Raw genomic sequence first — 19,307 nt, 5'->3', positions numbered from 1 at the left:
CCTACGCAAGCACTGTAGAAATGTCATGGTAGGCTCCATATGACAAGGAAGATTTCTTGCTACGGATGGATGCGGCTACACCCATGCTAAGCAGATGATGTACGAAGATGCAATATTACGTAACTTTTGGAACACTGCAGGACTTGGAATGGCATCTGGAGGGGTCTTCTGCAGCTTTCTGGCATCCGGGGGTATCTTTGCTTGACACAGTGTAGAGGGTCTGTATGTAAAAACTTTTCCTAAAAAATTGTCTGTGGTCTTCGTTGGCTTGAACTCTAAGGCCTCGTTGGGACTTTGGAGGTTGCTACTGAATAAGTTGTTGTACAAGAAAAGGTGGTGTACTTGTGGCTTGATAGCAGACCTGTTGGATAAGAGCTGTGGGTTGTAGGTTAGCTTGTTAGAGAGAGACATGCATCGTTACTCGGTCACAGACATTCTTATGCCTGTCCTTTTTGCAGCTTTTCTGTGTGTACATTTTGCGAAATCTTTGGTGGAGTACTGAATGGGGGAGGCCAGTTTCCATCATTTTTAGGAATTGGTGAGTTTTGGACATGGGTCCCCTCAAATTTTATTTTGTGGGCCATTTGATCCTCCCCCTTGCAATGATGATGGTGTTTTAGTGGGGCGGTCTTCGTGGTTGTGGGTGCCTCTTTTTACCTAACTATCATTTTATGGGTGTTGTCGGCCTTCTAATACCCTACTTTAAGTGTGGGTGTGTGTCTGCAGCTTTATCAATGTGGATGGTGCCTTTTGACCTGAGCATGTGCGATGTACTGTATAAAGAAAGGGGGTGAGTTGCAATTTTGGGAGTTGTCGGTAATTGCGACGTGTCCTGAGGACAAGTGTATGCCCCTCTGGTCCCTGCACATGGAGTGAAACATGTTTTTCCCTAATGGAGTTGGATGACTTGACCACGCCCTGTTTCTGGAAAATTTGGTTTTGGGCTACTTTTGGGCTGTTTCCTGCAGGTAATTGGGTGCCTGCCTAAGGTCTCATGTGGTATTGTTCGTATTTTGGCATATCGGTGGGGGTTGAGACGTTGCTCTGCAGTTCTTGTGTGGTTCCGATGTGGCAATGACTGGGATCAGGCCTATTGATCCCTTGGACAATGTTCGCAAGGCCCTGTGTTATTTGCTTTGACAAGCTGGGTGCGGTGATGTGTGTATCCGTGCATCTGGCGTGGGGGCTGCAATGGTCATCTATAGAACCCCCTTTCCCTCCCGGTGACCCTCTCTCCCTCGGATCCAGGATGCTCTGGTTGTGCCGCGCTCACTGGGGATCTTCTTACCCTGTGACACACTAATGTCGCTGTTTTGGAGGGATGTGATCCTATGAGCAGACTTTAAATGATGCAAGCATTAAGGGAGAGTAGGAGGCAAAATACCTAGCTTACAACAGGAGTCAGGTGCGCAGCTGGGACTTGTCGCACTGCGAGTAACGAACTAAAATGACTGATTGCCCTGGTGAATCTCTCTACTGACTTGGTGCAAAATTGTTGCTTACTTTTTTGTGGACAGCAGAGTTCTAAGGGGAACACCATCATCCCAAGTGCACAGAGAACCTGGTTACTGGAACCTAGCTGGAGGCCTGAGTGGGGTCCTTTTGACCTTGTGATAGGAACCCTTTTCCTATTGGACTTAGCTGTGGGGACCTGGGGACCGGTCAGGGTAAGCTGCACCCCCTCGTCAGACTCTCCTCCCCCACGGCATGGTCAACCAACCCTTCCCTGGAAGACTAGCAGCAGAGTGGGGCCTAGGCACCTGCGGGCACTCAAATGATGGATTTTAGCTTAGCTACCCGATAGACCACACATACGGCAGCCCTAAGTTTTTTCTGAATGCAAGTAAAGGCTTGAGGTTTCTCTTAATGACGTGTGACTAGTTTTTACTGTTGTGGTGAGTTTCCCAGTGTTGGTGTGAAGTGGATGGGTCATATTGAAGCTTTGGGTCCACTGCGTATTTTGTTTGGGTGACTGGACGAAGGCAATGCCTCTCCACACCATCACCCCTGCCTGCTGTGGCTATGACCAAAGTGCTTGCTGGGCTTGGTTACCTGCCTGTTGCAGTTGCCATGTGTTTGGCCAACCACCAGGTCTTTGAAGCGGTAGTGTGTTTGCTGACTGATTTCCTTGTGGCTGAAAGTGCTCTGCGCTCAGGTTGACCTTGGCTTGGTTTTGAGGATGGGGATTTTGCGGTGACTGGCCCAAGCATATCAATCTTTCCTCATGGTACACCCTCAGGTGGCATTGGTCAGCCATATGGCCTATTCGGTGACAGTAATAGTACTCTCTGAGGTCTGTCTGCTACCAACCCCGACCTCTGCCTTCAGGACTGGGTGGAAAGACTCTGGGGTTCTGCGACAGAGCTTCCCTCAATACTGGTGCCATTTGCATTCTATTCATGTTGGACCAGCTTAGCTTTGTCTCTTTTTTTTTTTTTTTTTAAACGTTATCATGTTTTTCAAAGATCGGACAAACTATACCATCATCATTAATCAGACATTGCACGGTACATGAATATTATACTGCAGAGCTGCCCCCGGGGCAGCCAGCGTAGGAGGCACTCAGTTTCACTCACTATGTTCCAGGAAGTATGATACCAGCGGTTCCCAAATGCCTCTGGGGCGGGATGTAGTCGGCAACAGTTCTGCATATGTTGTGAGCTGGTCTTTGCCATAGAAAAAGTCGTGGAGCCAGTCTTTGAATTTGGGGGCTACCCCCCTACCCCATCTGCAGGCCATCTTATGTCCATGTCAGTGAATTTTCTGTGTGTTTGAGGAATGTCTGCTGTGCCCCAGTAATGCAAGTAGAAGGGAACAGGGGAGGGGGGTTACAATCATCTCAGATAGTGCATCTAGTGCCTCCTGCCAGTAACTCTGGACTTTATTGCAATTTCATGCCAGATGTAAGAAATCAGCACCCTCCTGGCGGCATCTCATGCAACGGTTGTCTTCTTGCGGCTTGTATTTGCATAGCAATGTGGGTGTATAGTAGGTTCTGTGTAGAAACTTAAAGTGTATTATACGCAGTCTGCTGCTAGCCGTGATTTCTGCAGTCTGCGCACAGCAATAATTCCACTGCTCATCCGTCATTGGAGATTCCAGGTCCTGATCCCAGGCATTTCTGGCACCTGGTGGCGTGTGTGGTCTTTCTAACAGCGCAGCCCGGTATATACAAGACACAGAGTGTGAAGGACCAGTCTTTTTTAGCGGGGTGTGCAAAACCTCCAGTGCAGTAGGCTCCTGTGGGAAACTCGGTGTGTTGGCCCATATTTCATGTTTAAGACTTATATAAAGGAACATCTCCAGGGGAGTAAGCCTTCCCTGGTCAAAAGCTCCTTTTGATCTTTGAACCTTTCCCCATGATACAGATCACCCCAAGTGTGCAGATTCCTTTTGCATAACATGTACGACATACTGCTTCCTGTCTGACGGGGCATATGGAAGGTGCAGTAATGGCACAAGAGGGGAGTAGAGTAAGGTCCTACCCATTTCTTTAGTCAAGTGCTTCCAGCATTATTGGTACAGGGAACTGTATGATGTGACACCCTCTCACCTGGGACGTGCACCCTCAGCAGGGATTTTAGGGGTGTGGGTGACATATAGCCTTCCTCAATGGCTAGGTGTGGCATGAAGGGTGGTGGGTGGAGCCAGTTTATTGTGTAGTGGGCCTGAGCACTAAGGTAGTGTAATTCCATATCCGGTGCTTCCAGACCCCCCCTGGAGACTGGCTGTGTCATAAGTTTCCAAACTATTCGGGGTTTCCTTCCACCTCAGGCTAATTTGATGAGCAAGGAACGAAGAATGCACCCTGGGTAGTAAGGTATATTAATAAATAGGTTTAGGAGCTTGGGGAGGATATTCATCTTCTTCAGGGCCACTCTGCCAGCCAATCAAAGTGGAAGGGTAATCCAGCGATCTATCCAAGTGCTGATTGTTTCGATCACAGCCCCATACTTTGATCTAAGTGTCTCCTCAGTATTCCTGGTAATGGTTACACCCAGATCTTTTATTTAGTCAGCACACCAGCTCAGCGGGTACTCAGGGACAAACGTGGGGGTGTTAGGGGTCAGCAGGAAGATCTAGGATTTGCTCCAATTCAACTTTATCCCAGATAAATGGCCAAATCTAATGAATTCCCTCAGGATGGGATTAAGAATTGTGCTGGGTTCTCGGAGGTAGAGGATGATATTGTCCACATACAGCAATATTACTATTTGACGGGGGGGTATATTATGGCATACTCTCTATGATGCTGCCTGATTTTGGCTGCTTGGGGCTCGGTGGCCAAAGCAAAAAGTAACGGGGATAATGGGCATCCTTGGCGAATGCCTCTCATAATTGGGATTGGATCAGAAAATAACCCGTTGATCTGGACCACTGCCTCCGGCTTAGTATAGAGCAAATGGATCCAAGCTAAAAAAGGACAAGGGACAAAAAGGACAAGGGAGTCCCATTCTGCTCAGGATGGCAAGCATATAATCCTATTCCAGGGAATCAAAGGCCTTTGTGGCTTCTAAAAGTATCCCAGCGGCTGAACTATTGGGGTCGATTTCGTGGAGGCGTGCAAAGGTTGTGCTCAGGTTGTGTGAGGCGGCCCTCCCCGGGACAAAGCCTGCCTGATCTTGCAGAACCAACTCTTCCATGAGCAAGGTCAGTCGGTTGGCTATGTCTTTGGCAATTATCTTCATATCGCAATTAAATAAAGAGAAGGGCATGTTAGCTTCGCATTTATCAACGGGCTTTCCTGGTTTAAGCAGGGATATAATTAGAGCTTGCCGCATGAAAAGGGGGAGATACCCAGAGTCACGTCCCTCCTCAAATACTTGTTTGAGGATGGGGATCAATTGTTCACTGTAAAATTTATAAAATTTGGCTGGTAGGCCATCTGGTCCTGGGACCGTACTGGAGCCCAGCTCCATTTTTGCAGCTCGAAGCTCATCCGCCTCAATGTCAGCCGATATGAGCTATTAGTCTCTGCACTAACAATATCGAAGAGATAACCATTAACATCTTATACAATGCGCATAACATTTATAGGGGGAATTCCTTCTGGGGGTACATTCCAGAGAGGCCGTTAGCACACCTCGAAAAGTGTGAGGGAGCCCGGGAGGAAAGTGTCATAATATTCGCCACAGGACTGAGTCACCCGCCATGGGGCTCAACAGCACAGGTGTAAAGTCAGAGCTCCTGGGGGGGCGTATGTCACCCTCAGGCATTTGGTTTAGTCGGAGGAGTAATCTTACCAGTTCACAGCGGCATTATTATTCTTACCAAGCCCGGCACTACATCTCCTCATGGGCTGGCGAGGAACGACCGGAGCCAGGATCATCAGCCTCCAATGTGGGCGATCGCCCCATGCAGGTCTTCAGGAATTCCTGAGTGTATTGAGGGCTGCTGAAGCTGTGCCTCTTTCCTCGGTGCTGGACTCATAGTCTCGCTGGGTAGAGCATGGCATATGGGATGCCAGCTTGTTGGAGTTTCTTTTTAACTGGGAGAAATTTCTTCTGCGCCTCCTGTACTGCCATGGTGAAGTCCGGGTAGAGCGCAACTTTCACTCCTTCATAGTCTAAGTCTTGTTTCTCTCTTGCGAGCCTCAGTGCAGTGTCAAAATCCCTGTAGTTGAGAAAGCAGGCCAGGATAGGGCGCTGCAGCGCACCGGGTGGTGGTCTCGCCATGAGTGATCTGTGGGCCCGCTCGACTATCAGTACCTTGGAGAAGGCTTCAGTTCTGAAGTGACCCACCAGCACTCACTCTACATAGTCCTCCATGTGGCCAGTGGCCGTAGACTCCGAGACTCCCATGACGCGCAAGTTATTTCTGCGCAAGCGCGCTTCTAAATCTCAGATTTTTTGCTGCTATAACTTGAAGAAGTTTCTCCATACCTTGGAGTGTGGCGCAGCTAGCATTGGTGGTATCCTCAAGAGTGGATATACATTGTTTGGCCTCCAATATTAGGCAATCATGTTTTTCCAATTATGCATAGTCCTCTAATTGCAACTTTAAAGCTTCCTTCCGAAAGGCACTATCCAGCAGGGCTGTAGGTAGGAGTCTCTAGGACCGGAATGCAGTTCCTCTGCCTGGCGGGTACAAATTCATAAGGACCGGGGAATGACCCAGTGGGCAGTAGCCTAGGCCTGTCTTAACCAAAATAGCGGTGCCTCTGGCATAGGTGGAAAATGAGGAGAAGCAACTGTGCGCAGCCCATTTCCTGCCAAACGTGGGCAATACCCCGGGAGCTAGGTGTGTCTCTTGCAGCATTGCCACCTGGACATGATGCATATCGAGGTAGTGTAGGACCTGCCTACGTTTGCGGGGGTCTCGAAGGCCGCGTACATTCCACATTAAACAGTTAATGGTAGGTTTATGAGTCATAGGCTCACCAGTCATACAGTTCTTTGTAAGTGCGAAGTTACAATTGCAGAACAACATTTTAAGGTAGGTATATTCCAAGTACAGTGCATGCATTTATGTCTTATTTGGCTATGAGTGGTACCATGCAAAACCGAGTTGTATTATATTTTGGTTAAACAGCCCCCCCACGCCTGTGGCCCAAACCCACATAGAATAGATTCCCCTCCCAAACTCAAAAACCAACAGTGCAGACATTGTAAATAGCGCACTGTAGGAGTAGCGCCTCGCAGCCCGGTCATGACCCTTAGGAGTGAATAGGGCATAAAGGAGGCACGAGCTATTAGTCTCTGCACTAACAATATCGAAGAGATAACCATTAACATCTTATACAATGCGCATAACATTCATAGGGGGAATTCCTTCTGGGGGTACATTCCAGAGAGGCCGTTAGCACACCTCGAAAAGTGTGAGGGAGCCCGGGAGGAAAGTGTCATAATATTCGCCACAGGACTGAGTCACCCGCCATGGGGCTCAACAGCACAAGTGTAAAGTCAGAGCTCCTGGGGGGGGGCGTATGTCACCCTCAGGCATTTGGTTTAGTCGGAGGAGTAATCTTACCAGTTCACAGCGGCATTATTATTCTTACCAAGCCCGGCACTACATCTCCTCATGGGCTGGCGAGGAACGACCGGAGCCAGGATCATCAGCCTCCAATGTGGGCGATCGCCCCATGCAGGTCTTCAGGAATTCCTGAGTGTATTGAGGGCTGCTGAAGCTGTGCCTCTTTCCTCGGTGCTGGACTCATAGTCTCGCTGGGTAGAGCATGGCATATGGGATGCCAGCTTGTTGGAGTTTCTTTTTAACTGGGAGAAATTTCTTCTGCGCCTACTGTACTGCCATGGTGAAGTCCGGGTAGAGCGCAACTTTCACTCCTTCATAGTCTAAGTCTTGTTTCACTCTTGCGAGCCTCAGTGCAGTGTCAAAATCCCTGTAGTTGAGAAAGCAGGCCAGGATAGGGCGCTGCAGCGCACCGGGTGGTGGTCTCGCCATGAGTGATCTGTGGGCCCGCTCGACTATCAGTACCTTGGAGAAGGCTTCAGTTCTGAAGTGACCCACCAGCACTCACTCTACATAGTCCTCCATGTGGCCAGTGGCCGTAGACTCCGAGACTGCCATGACGCGCAAGTTATTTCTGCGCAAGCGCGCTTCTAAATCTCAGATTTTTTGCTGCTATAACTTGAAGAAGTTTCTCCATACCTTGGAGTGTGGCGCAGCTAGCATTGGTGGTATCCTCAAGAGTGGATATACATTGTTTGGCCTCCAATATTAGGCCATCATGTTTTTCCAATTTTTGCACAAGGAAGTCCCAGCGTAGATTCATCGATTCCATCTTGAACTCAATGGAGGTTAGTCTTTGGCGTATCGTAAGGAGTATTGCCTTGAAGTCTTCATCTTGTAATGAGGCAGAGGAATGTTGGTCTTCGTCTCTTTGCGGTTCTGCATCCTCACTAGGGGCTTGTTTCCTCACTGGGAATTGCAATTTTGCCTGTTTGCCCTCAGTGTGGTCACTGTGCACCTCTCCCCTTCGGGGTTCTCTTCCTCTCTCGCTCGTTATCCAAATACAGACCTCAGTAGCGGCTGGTCTATGATTATGGGGATTCTCAGGAGAATTTAAAGAGATGGCAGTACTCAGAGCGTCTGAGTCGCAGTGGCACTCTAACGTCGTCCCACAGCACAGCTGCTCCTATTTAGGCCTTGGCATCGGATCTTCACGGTCAGGCTGCCAGTAACATGCAGACAGCCACTTTGTCACGCTTCATACAGGATTTCGCATCCCCTTCTTCTTGGAGGGATGCAGCTCCCACCTCAGCACAGGCATGCCCCAGAGGTGCCTCAGTGCAACATGTAGGGGTCTAGAGTAGCCCTCCAACAATATAAGCTTTCACCCCCTACACAAGGCTGTAGCACAGCAGACCCAGGTCCAGGACGGCAGTTCGGCCACGCACTTTCCAATCAGCCGATCAAGTCCCCACAGTTCGCAGCACACTTCCAGGCCGGCACGTCTCAGCAGCGGCTCCCCCACAGCAGAACAGATCCTCAGGCCACTCTCACCTGTGCATCAGCTAGGCGATATGGACGCACCGGGCCCTCGCCGCACCTCGCTTCGTCAGGCACCGGTGTGTGCCGTTTACTGCAACTTGCAGTCAGGCTGCCAGTGGCATGCAGCTGCCCACTCATCCTCCCTTCTTACTGGATTGCGTAGCCCCTACTTCTAGGAGGGTCACTGCACCCACAACAGTACATTCGTGCCCCCCAGTCGCCGTGATGCAACCCGTAGGGGCCCAGACCAGCCCTCCAGCACGTTAGGCCTTCACCACCTACACAAGGCCAAAGCTTAGCAGGCCCAGGTCGAGGGCGGCAGCTCGGTCGTGCACACTCTGAACAGCTGATCAGGTCCCCGCAGCACACATCGTGCCGCCAGGCCATCTCGTCTCGGCAGCTACTCCCCCGCAGCAGCACAGTTCCTCAGGCCGCTCTTACCTGTGCATCAAGCAGTGGGAGCAGGTCAGTGGAGCCCCGAGTGCAGTCAATCACCCGGGCCGGTGCCTCAATCAGTATGCAGCTAGGTGATATGGTCACACCGGGCCCCCACCACACCTCACTTCAGTGGGCATCGGTGTGCAACAAATGTTGCAAGCTGCAGTCCAGTGCACACGGCGGTGAAATGGGGAAGGTCGAAGACACAGGCCTCCCTTCTCAGCACCCAGGCACCACCATTTTCCTACTCGCCTCCTGAAGTCGGGCTGGATTCCGGAATGAGCCACAATGGCATCGGCAACGGAACTGCAGCTGCTCCAAATCAGTTTCCCAGCGACTTGCTGTGCTTACGTGCAGTTATCTTGGGTTCCAGAGCATGTAAGCTCCCTGTGTGCACAGGATTATGTAGGATATTGCCCCCGGGTTTACAGAGCCTCCCTAAGGTGCGGCTAACTTGTCCGCCGGATCTCTAGCGCCCCATCTCTTCAGGTTTGCAGCCACTTTTCCCTGTCATTTTCCTGCTTCTTTTTGTAGTAATGTAATATGTGGGCCTGTATTTCCTGCCAAGGTTTGGTGTCTATTCCTATCGAGCCCACTCTGTATTTCGATGGGCAGTCTCTTTTTGAGAATACTGTAGAAGAACGCAACCTGGAGGCCCGAATTGGTCCACAGCTGTCCTGCTTCCTTTCTCTATCGCTCCCTCATTCTATCTAGGAAGTTGGTCATGATTCCCCCAGGCTTCAAGCTTTCTGCCATCAATCCTCCTATTTCTGGGTGGTCAGGGATAATTTCCTTCAAGGCCATCCATATCTGGTGTCTAAATTAATTGAATGCAGCCTCGTCATGCTCTGTGTTGGTTAGACTGACAGGTGGGATGCGGGCTCTGGAAAACGCCATGTTAGTTTGGTCCCTGAATATGCTGCTGAGCAGTCTCTTGACATCACGTATTGCTAAGCTCATCCCTGCTATGTTTTTATCAAACATGAGATACATTTTCCTGCTCCGTCCATCAATGAGGGCAATTTGGTCCTGAGACCTTCTTAGACCATCTTAGCCCATGGCACATAGATTGTCCCTGACATGCTTTTCTTTAACAATGGGTGTATATTGGCTAGGAGCATCTCTGCTAGAATTTCTACAACATAATGCTCCATCTTCTCAAGCATTCTGCGTGTAGGGTAAGTTCCACCTGTGATCTCCCCCTGCATGCTGGATGCAGTCTTCCATGATCGCCATGCCCGCTGGTTTACAGGATCCCTCCTCTGGCCAGGGTTTATGCGTGCTTGCCTTCCCTTTCAGTCTACCGTGCTAGCAGGTGGCAGAATGGTTGCGCGAAAACCTCACCTTCTTCTCTCCACACTATCTCTCTTGGTGTCAGCTTGTTTGACCGATGCGTTCCGGAGGAGCGGCAGGCGTCCTTGTCGCTACTCTCCTCAAGCACATGCAGAAGTGTCTTTCTGATTTTTCTATATCTTCATTGAGTTTGGGCTAGGCTACCCTGTTATTTTATTTCTTGATCGCCCCTCTCATACGCTGATGATCTGGTGGCATTTTTGTTCCAAGTGGAGGCCTCCCATCTGGTTCTATTCCGGGCTTGTCTTCTCGTGGAACCCCAGGCCTAGCTTGGATCTCCCCTGGGGGACGGTGTGTAGCTCTCTTCTCCCTCTGTGCTTCCCAGGCAGGAGTTTTTTCTCTCTCACAATGATCAACCCGCACCTCTCTTCCAACTCTCACCTAGGCTGCTTTCTTCACATGATGGTGTGCACGGTTCTCCTTGGTACACAATTGTCCTCCAGCTCACGTCCTGGCATTGGTTCCCCTACCTGAGCATATTCCAAGGAAGAATACCCTGTGGTTCCCCCTCAATGTCGGACCCCTGAGGGCTAGGACCATTCCCCCCACTGGTGATGTCGTTATCCAGTACTGCTATGAACCTCCCAGTTACCTGGGAGCACTCAACTGGATGGGTTGGAGGGAATAGGCCAGTGCCACAGGGGCTTGATGGGTTACGTGGGATGGACAGGGGCTGAACTTAAGAAAATTCTAGTGCCAAACTGGAATGAGGCCAGAATCACCTGAGTTTAATGATCTGGCAACCTCCCAGCCCTGGATCTAGTGGCCTGCTGCCCAGTGGGGGGCCCTTTGGCCCCCTTATCCGGCAGATTGGTGTATCCCAGTGCATGAATGGCAAGGATGGCTGTGGGGTCTGGGTCAGAATTTTTGTTTGGGGCCCACTCAAAAATGGTCCAAAGTTCTAACATGGCCTCTCTTCTAGCCTTCTTCTGCCCTATGTTGCTGTGTTTCATTACAAAGGATTATTCATGGAGGAGGTGCAATTCTCAATCACACCTTGGTATTCAAGTTGATCTAAGATCTCCCTGAACTGTTTCTTTGTGTCATGTTTTATTAGGGACTGCCTCTGTGAAGAAGGAGTAGTTTTTATTAGGATCTCATGGTGAAGTGACTCAGCATCCCACCCTACATGATTGTGGTAAAGTGTGGGAGCTAGCGCTAATGCCCACTCCTACGAGTATGAATGTTTTAGTGACTCTGGAATGAGGTTGGAGAAAGCCGGTACAATTACATGTGCTACCTTTAAGCACTCCATAACGAACTCAGGTGACCAATGTTTTTCAACCAATAGGATGTCGTATCCCCATATGTCAGGTTCTCCCTAAAGAGACCTTTCACTCTCCTGGGCATGTCCCCCTTCATTTTAAGCGTAATTTCATGTAAACGGTGTGGGATGCTTACCCTTGCATCCGGTGTCTCCACTGTGATATGTTCATTCAACCTGCTGTCACCAGAAATTTGATCAGGTTCTGATGAGCTATTGTTTCTTCTGCAGCGCTGTCTAACATTGTCAGAGCCCATTCCCCATTCAAACATTGAGTGCTCAGCAGCCTGCACATTTCTTATTTTAAGGCCAGCTACCTTCTTCTTTTTAAATTGAGGTCTCTACTTCTGCACTGGGAGTGGGCTCTGACTATGCCATACCTAGCAATATAAGGGGGGGGGGAACCCAAGTAACCCAATGGCATCTGGGTAAATTACAAAACTGTAGAAAAAAACAATGATGCCAGGGGATCAATACTCACTCTATTTGTAGCAGGAAAACATAAATTAGTCCTACCTTCAATAATTAATAAAGAAAAAATAATCAATTTATCTATTTCTCAAAAACTGTCTATAACCAAGTGTAATCCAGCAAGCGTGATCAAACAATTATTTTTCAAAGAATATATCAAATTTATTTTTTCAATGCTTTAAGTACTGTCTTTTTTTTTTTTGTCAAACAAATATACAAAAAATTACATAAATATATACACATAATACATACTATACAAAAAAACACATTTTATACATTGTAGGCCAAATCACCTGTTGGACCTTAATGCCCTATACTTTCGCAAGAAAAGGATGCTTTAAAGATTATAAATGGCATTCCTTTAGATACAGATCACCCTTGGAACAATGGAGTACCCAAGGTGTAATACTTCCACCTCAATATTTTTGTGCACTCTCTTTTGTTTATTATACCAACACTTTTTATAATTTCATGCGGGGTGTCTTTGTGGAACTGTTGACGCGTTTCAGCCCTCTGGCTATCGGCCTCATCAGGACATGGGCTTTCAAGGGTCCATCATCAATCTTATATTCACGGAGGGGCACGGAAAATGGCTGGGTAAGCACCTAAAGAGATGCGCTAATGTTATCTCCAAACTAGTCTTAAACTTAGTCGTCTTTCAAGTACAAATACATAGTAACCGGTCTCCTGCTCCTTTTTCTCTTCGAGATCTTCGTTTTTTCTCTGTGTGTTTTAATCGCTGGGGCACACTCTATTGTCCAAGACAGACACCGTTCTGTAATACATCGCTTCTAACCGTGTCCCCTCTCTTCTCTCGCTTTTCTTTAAACCACGTCGGTCGTGGTTTAAAGAAAAGCGAGAGAAGAGAGGGGACACGGTTAGAAGCGATGTATTACAGAACGGTGTCTGTCTTGGACAATAGAGTGTGCCCCAGCGATTAAAACACACAGAGAAAAACCGAAGATCTCGAAGAGAAAAAGGAGCAGGAGACCGGTTGCTATGTATTTGTACTTGAAAGACGACTAAGTTTAAGACTAGTTTGGAGATAACATTAGCGCATCTCTTTAGGTGCTTACCCAGCCATTTTTCGTTCCCCTCCGTGAATATAAGATTGATGATGGACCCTTAAAAGCCCATGTCCTGATGAGGCCCATAGCCAGAGGGCTGAAACGCGTGGACAGTTCCACAAAGACACCCCAGATGAAATTATAAAAAGTATTGGTATAATAAACAAAAGAGAGTGCACAAAAATATTGAGGTGGAAGTATTACACCTTGGGTACTCCATTGTTCCAAGGGTGATCTGTATCTAAAGGAATGCCATTTATAATCTTTAAAGCATTCTTTTCTTGCGAAAGTATAGGGCATTAAGGTCCAACAGGTGATTTGGCCTACAATGTATAAAATGTGTTTTTTTGTATAGTATGTATTATGTGTATATATTCATGTAATTTTTTGTATATTTGTTTGACAAAAAAAGAAAAGACAGTACTTAAAGCATTGAAAAAATAAATATGATATATGCTTTGAAAAATAATTGTTTGATCACGCTTGCTGGATTACACTTGGTTATAGACAGTTTTTGAGAAATAGATAAATTGATTATTTTTTCTTTATTAATTATTGAAGGTAGGACTAATTTATATTTTCCTGCTACAAATAGAGTGAGTATTGATCCCCTGGCATCATTGTTTTTTCTACAGTTCTGACTATGCTATACAGCGCAGCAGAAGTAACAATAGCTCACCCAAACCTGATGGGTTGTCATGTTCGATAGTTGCCAGAAACTATTCGATCCTTGGTAAGGTTAGGGGCTTATGGTGGCACTGGGAGCTAGCTCATCTAAAGGGTTACATATCCTTTGAGCGTGTCTGGAATCAGCCCAGACCGCAATCCCTTAGTTTATGTTGTTTAAACACGCATATCCTATGTATTTTTAGTAACTACGTGACAATGCACTTGGTCAGAATATGTGTCCTTGTGTGTTCTATCATGTTGGTGTCAGAGGTTTGCCCCTCTGGCCAGGGGAACACATGCATCTTAGTAACTGTGTGCCTTTCATGGCAGAATTTATTGAGCATCTTTGCCTACATGGGGAACCTAGTTTGCATGTGGTTTAACAGCAACTCCATGATGGGTTGGGAACGTTTTAAGGGATAGTACACTTCTAACGGGACAAGTCTTTAAAACAAAGTTAAATACTACTCTTATCATGGGGAAAATATATACAAGGGATTATGCAATAACTATTTTTACTATGAGCTCAACTTGGGACAAGGATGCATCAAATAAACTTTCACAATACACAAAACAACACATATGGAACATAACAACCTGTAAGAAAGGGCATTGCTTAACTCAGTAACGTTATGAACAGTGCTTTTAGTAATGGAATAGCAAGATGTAAATAAATGATTACTCTTTCATACACATATAGAATCATTAAGTGGACATAACATTTAACATAAAACACAGTTTGGAATACTTTGATTAGAATCACAATATCAAGAAAAAATGCATCAATTGAAAACCACAAAGAAAATAAAAGAGAAAAATGACAGAGGAAAACATTACAACTTTGTCCAAAAAAAACTGTTAGCCCGCTCCTACCACATGCTGCTCAATGACAAGAGAAGGGTCTGTGCGGTACACAGAACTTAGTGAGCCTGATAGTCAATATTGTCTCGGAGGACAAAAATAGCAAAAATTTGAGGCGAGAAGAAGGATCTACTCACAACTACAGGCCCTTCTTGACCAAGCACAAGCTGCGCCTTACTCTCAATGGTTCAAAGTGCCAAGACAAGGATCAGATGTAGTCTCTTACCCACTGACGGAAGCTTCAGTATGTGCCCGCACCACGCACATTCAGCAGAACTTCGAATCAAGTGCGGCGTCTGCTCACCATTCTTGCAGAGCAGATGTGAATCTGTACGGGTGGGGTCCTGTTCCTTTGGCTGCAGTCAGGCTCGAAGAACCAATACTCCTATCTGGCTCACCAAAATGTTGCTCAAATATGAATTTGCCTTGAAAAAACAGAAAGGCAGGAGGTGTTTGGCAAAAGAGGAACAGTTGGTTTAATTAACCCCTTTGCCGCGGCCACGATTTCGCGGCAGTGCGGCACTTCCGCAAAATGGGCGGGGACGCGTCGGCCGTTGGCCGACGGCAGAACTAGCGAGGTAGTGTTAAAGATCTTATTCCAGCCTGGAAAAATCAGTGTTGCATTCAAAATTGCCAGCTTTGTGGATACAAACAAGAGTCGTTAGTACACTTTTTTTGCCTATGTCCGGTGCCACTGGCTCAAAGGAAAAAACTGTTGAAACCAATGCAGGTGAACCTGTCTTGCAGGCATGCAGTAATTACTTGGGTAAGTGGAACTTCAATCTCCTTAGCCGATAAAAAGGTAAATTCCTGAATCCGCTCCTAAAAGAACTGGGCAAGTGAACGAGGAGGGCCTGACTCACTTAGAAGCATTCTTCGTGCTCTATGGCCAGGCAAGACCAAGGAGCACCTAACAACACAAGGCACAGGCACGTTATATCTGTTCTAAGAAACCCAAATAAGGAGCATATTATCAAGCCCATTTTCGCAGCTTTAGCTGCCGATTTTGGCCGAAAAGCGGCAATTTAAATATCGCACTATTATCAAGGACACGCTAACACGTGTTTCCTTGATTTAGTAGCCATTTTTACTCCATTTTGCGTGCCAGCGATTATTATCGCTAATTACACGCAAAGTGGGCGTTCCTCACAGTGTCTGCATGATTAAAGTGGCAAACACAACTTTGCACTATTAACAATGCGGCCCCAGCGATAAAACAAACCGCTCTAACCGCGGTTATCGCATGAAGTTAACGTCTGCTATTTCTTTTACTTAGCTAAACTGCTAATGGGAGGTGGATCACCATGTTACGACCACACTCCCCTATCAGCAAGCATCTCCATAATCATCGCTGGATTTCTGGTGATATTTCTGTTTCACTCCGTCTATCGCTCGAATTACATTGCCTGTTCGCAAAGCGTTGACAATACGCCGCTCACACGGCGATGTAATTTAGCAATAGACGGCGATAAACAGAAACACGCTACGTGCGCTTAGCGATGTTTATCGCTCTTCTTTGATAATATGCCCCTAAGTTGCAAAGAATGGCTATTTTTAAGCACTCTAGTTTGCACAAGTCATTGCCATCTTTCCTGTGAACTAACTGAAGCCAGGCTAGCCTCAGAGTGACTAACCGTATAAACAATCAGCACTTTATAATCTGCTGCTAGTGGGCAAATGAAGCAGCTAGCGTGGCCTACTTAAAAGGTTATGGTGTACATGACATTTGCATTTTACCTGCGATCTGATCAATGACAGCGTAAGATAGGCCCCACAATTTGCGGTTAGGAGGAAAATGAAGCAGTAAGGGCTGAAGACTTGGAGAAATATTGGCCCAATAATCTGCGGTTAGGAAGAAAATGAAGTAGTACGGACCGGCAACTTGATAGATCAATGGGTTGCACAAGGCACTCGCACTTTACCTACGAACAGAGCAAGGAAAGGTGCAATATTGGGCCAACGAAAGACCCTGGTCCGGCTACTTGCACTTTATTTATTACAACATCAATTAATTATAGGCCGAATGACACAGTAATGAGGTTTACTGTGTAACAGCAGAATTCTTTAGCCGAGGTTAAAGTAAGGTTTTGGAATTGTATTCTTTGTATTTTAAATGAATGTATTAGAGTTGGCTTTACATTTTTACAGAAATGGTATGCAATGGTTTTAATGAACTATGCAAATAAACTTGACTTTGATATTCACTACACAGAATTCCACACCTTTTGGCTCTTTCAGGTCCTTTTCCGCCGCAAGACGTCTGCAGATTTGACTTACAGAAATTTGCGAGGAGAAAATGCTGACTGTAGTGCTCACCACAAAAAACAAAACACTTCCTATGCAAACTACCATTTGCACAGGGGTGGGAATATGGGGGTATATTATCAAGGGGGTTTATCTCCGCTTTTTTGGCTTTAAAAGCCAAGAAAGCGGAGATAAAATTATCTCCCTATTACCAAGCTGTCGCTAACACCAGTTAGCGACAGCTAATAGGAGATAGTGACCATCTTGGGCCCCGCTTTGCATGTCAGTGATATTTATCACTAATGACATGCAAAGTGGGCGTGCCAAGATGTTAGCGACTGGAAACAGTCGCTAACATCGCTATCTCCTATTACCAACTTTTGGAGATATTCGCGCTAAGCGCGAATATCTCCAAAAGCTAACACCTGCCCTGAGCAGTTCTTCACCATGTTATCCAATGGGAGGTGGATAACATGGCTAAGAGCATTTGCTCGATAATGCATGAATATCGCTGACTTTTCAGCGATATTCATGCATTGCGGCCGTTTTTTATCGCATTTGCGATAAACCTTGCTAATAGCAAGGTTTATCTGCGATAAAAATCGCCGATGTGCGGCGATAATTTTTGTCTCTAAACAAGTTAGAGACAAAAATTATCGCTAGTTGTTGGTAATATGCCCCTTGGTCCCTAAATAGCAGATTTGGAGTCTACACATCTCTCACCAATGTCTAGACCTTCAAACAGCCAGTTGTATGTTAATATATTGTGTCCATAATATTAAACTGTATCTGTATATATCAACCATTATATTGCTGACCAATTTCATCAAGTGTAAATTAACTATATCAACTCCGCCGTGATAATGCTTTGGTATATCTGCAGGTTAATATATCGACCACAATACCGTTGCAGCATCGAACTGAATTTATTCAGGTGTTTGCTCAAAGAACTGTAGAAGGAGTAAACATCAATGGATGAAATAAAATCCTAAAGCACTCTATATTTGAAAATTGTTACTGATTCGAGAACGGCATTTGTCATTCGTTTTAGTGAATTTCTAATAATATTTATGCTTTCTTTGATGTGTGAATTGTACCAAAATGGGTACCAAACACCTGTCTTCACAAGTCTGCTCCTCTGTGAATGTGGTTAACATTTCCAACAGAGAACAATATTTGCATGCAGACATCTTTATTTAGATCCTACCAAGATCCCCAAGCAATTTTCAACTATGCCACGTTAGGGATACAGTGTAGGATAATCAATGTATACACAGGTGTAATCTAGGAGCAATATCTAATAACTTTCCAGAGCTGTGTGTCCTGGCATGCTTATCATTGACAGCTCTAGCGCATCTTCTCAAGGGGACTAGAGTCAAGGCGCATAGAGCTTTTAGCGCAGATCACCTGAAACACTCACAGTTCTCTCCAAGGCTTGTCTTGCCTTAGACGAGGAAGTGTAGTTCAATGTCACTTTGTGTGTTCTTTACAGCGTGGGGATGAGGGCTATCGATCTGTGCGAATTCCCCGTGTCACAGAGAGCTATTTAGTGCTGTAAACACTCTTCAGTCACAAGATTTAAAGAATCAATTTTTCATGTTTACCCAGTGTAATTAAAGCAGACGGTGAGCTTCCTGCTTCGGTGGAACAGGGTAAGCAGATGATTTGCAAACATTAATCTTGGCGCTCCTGTCTTGGACGCCTGTCAGTCCAGATTGTACACCCCCACCAGAACCCGGCTGTTAATGTGTTCGCAGAAAGTGTCAAGAGACTCGAGTACTCTACATTATATCCGAAGAGTGTGTGTGTGGGAGAGTGCTTGGGTGAAAAGGCCCCAACATTAATACCCACCCGCAAAAAATTATATATACAAATGTAAAATGTCTCACTTTAATGGTGGACTAATGTTATGGTTCTCTAGCTTGCCTCTTGCTCCTTTTCTCCCTCCCTCTGTGTCTCTCTTTCTCTCTCCCTCACCTCTCTATGTCCTTAGCTCTCTCTGTTTCTCACTGTCTCCATCTTAGGGCCTCATTTATGAGGCCCTAGCCCTGCTGGCACTTTTGCGCCGCCGGAACAACACTTTGTTATACGTTCCGGCACCGAAATGTGCCACAGCATATTTTTAAGGCCACATAAAGCCACTTTGCGTGGCTTTCCATGGCCTTATAAATACAGCGGCGGCCCGTGCAGGTAAGAGCAGTGGGGCCTGGTTGGGGGGATTCAACAGATGACCACGAGGGAAGATTAAATAAAGAATTAATTTTCACTCATCATCGTCTGTCAAACCCCCCCCCCCCCCGCACCCGGCCCCACCCCTCTTACCTGCACGGGCCGTGGCTGTATAAATGTGTTCCTTTCACGCAGAACATTGTGTGAAAGGGGCTTTCCATAGGTGTTGCTGTGGGTGTTCTCACGCAACACCTATGGTACCTGACACATTCCCAGATTTACGAGAAATCGTAAACCTGGGAATGTGTCAGAACCTTACG

The sequence above is a fragment of the Lissotriton helveticus genome, chromosome 10, assembly GCF_964261635.1.
Source record: "Lissotriton helveticus chromosome 10, aLisHel1.1, whole genome shotgun sequence".
Lineage (NCBI taxonomy): Eukaryota > Metazoa > Chordata > Amphibia > Caudata > Salamandridae > Lissotriton > Lissotriton helveticus.
Note: the sequence above shows the minus strand (reverse complement) of the source record.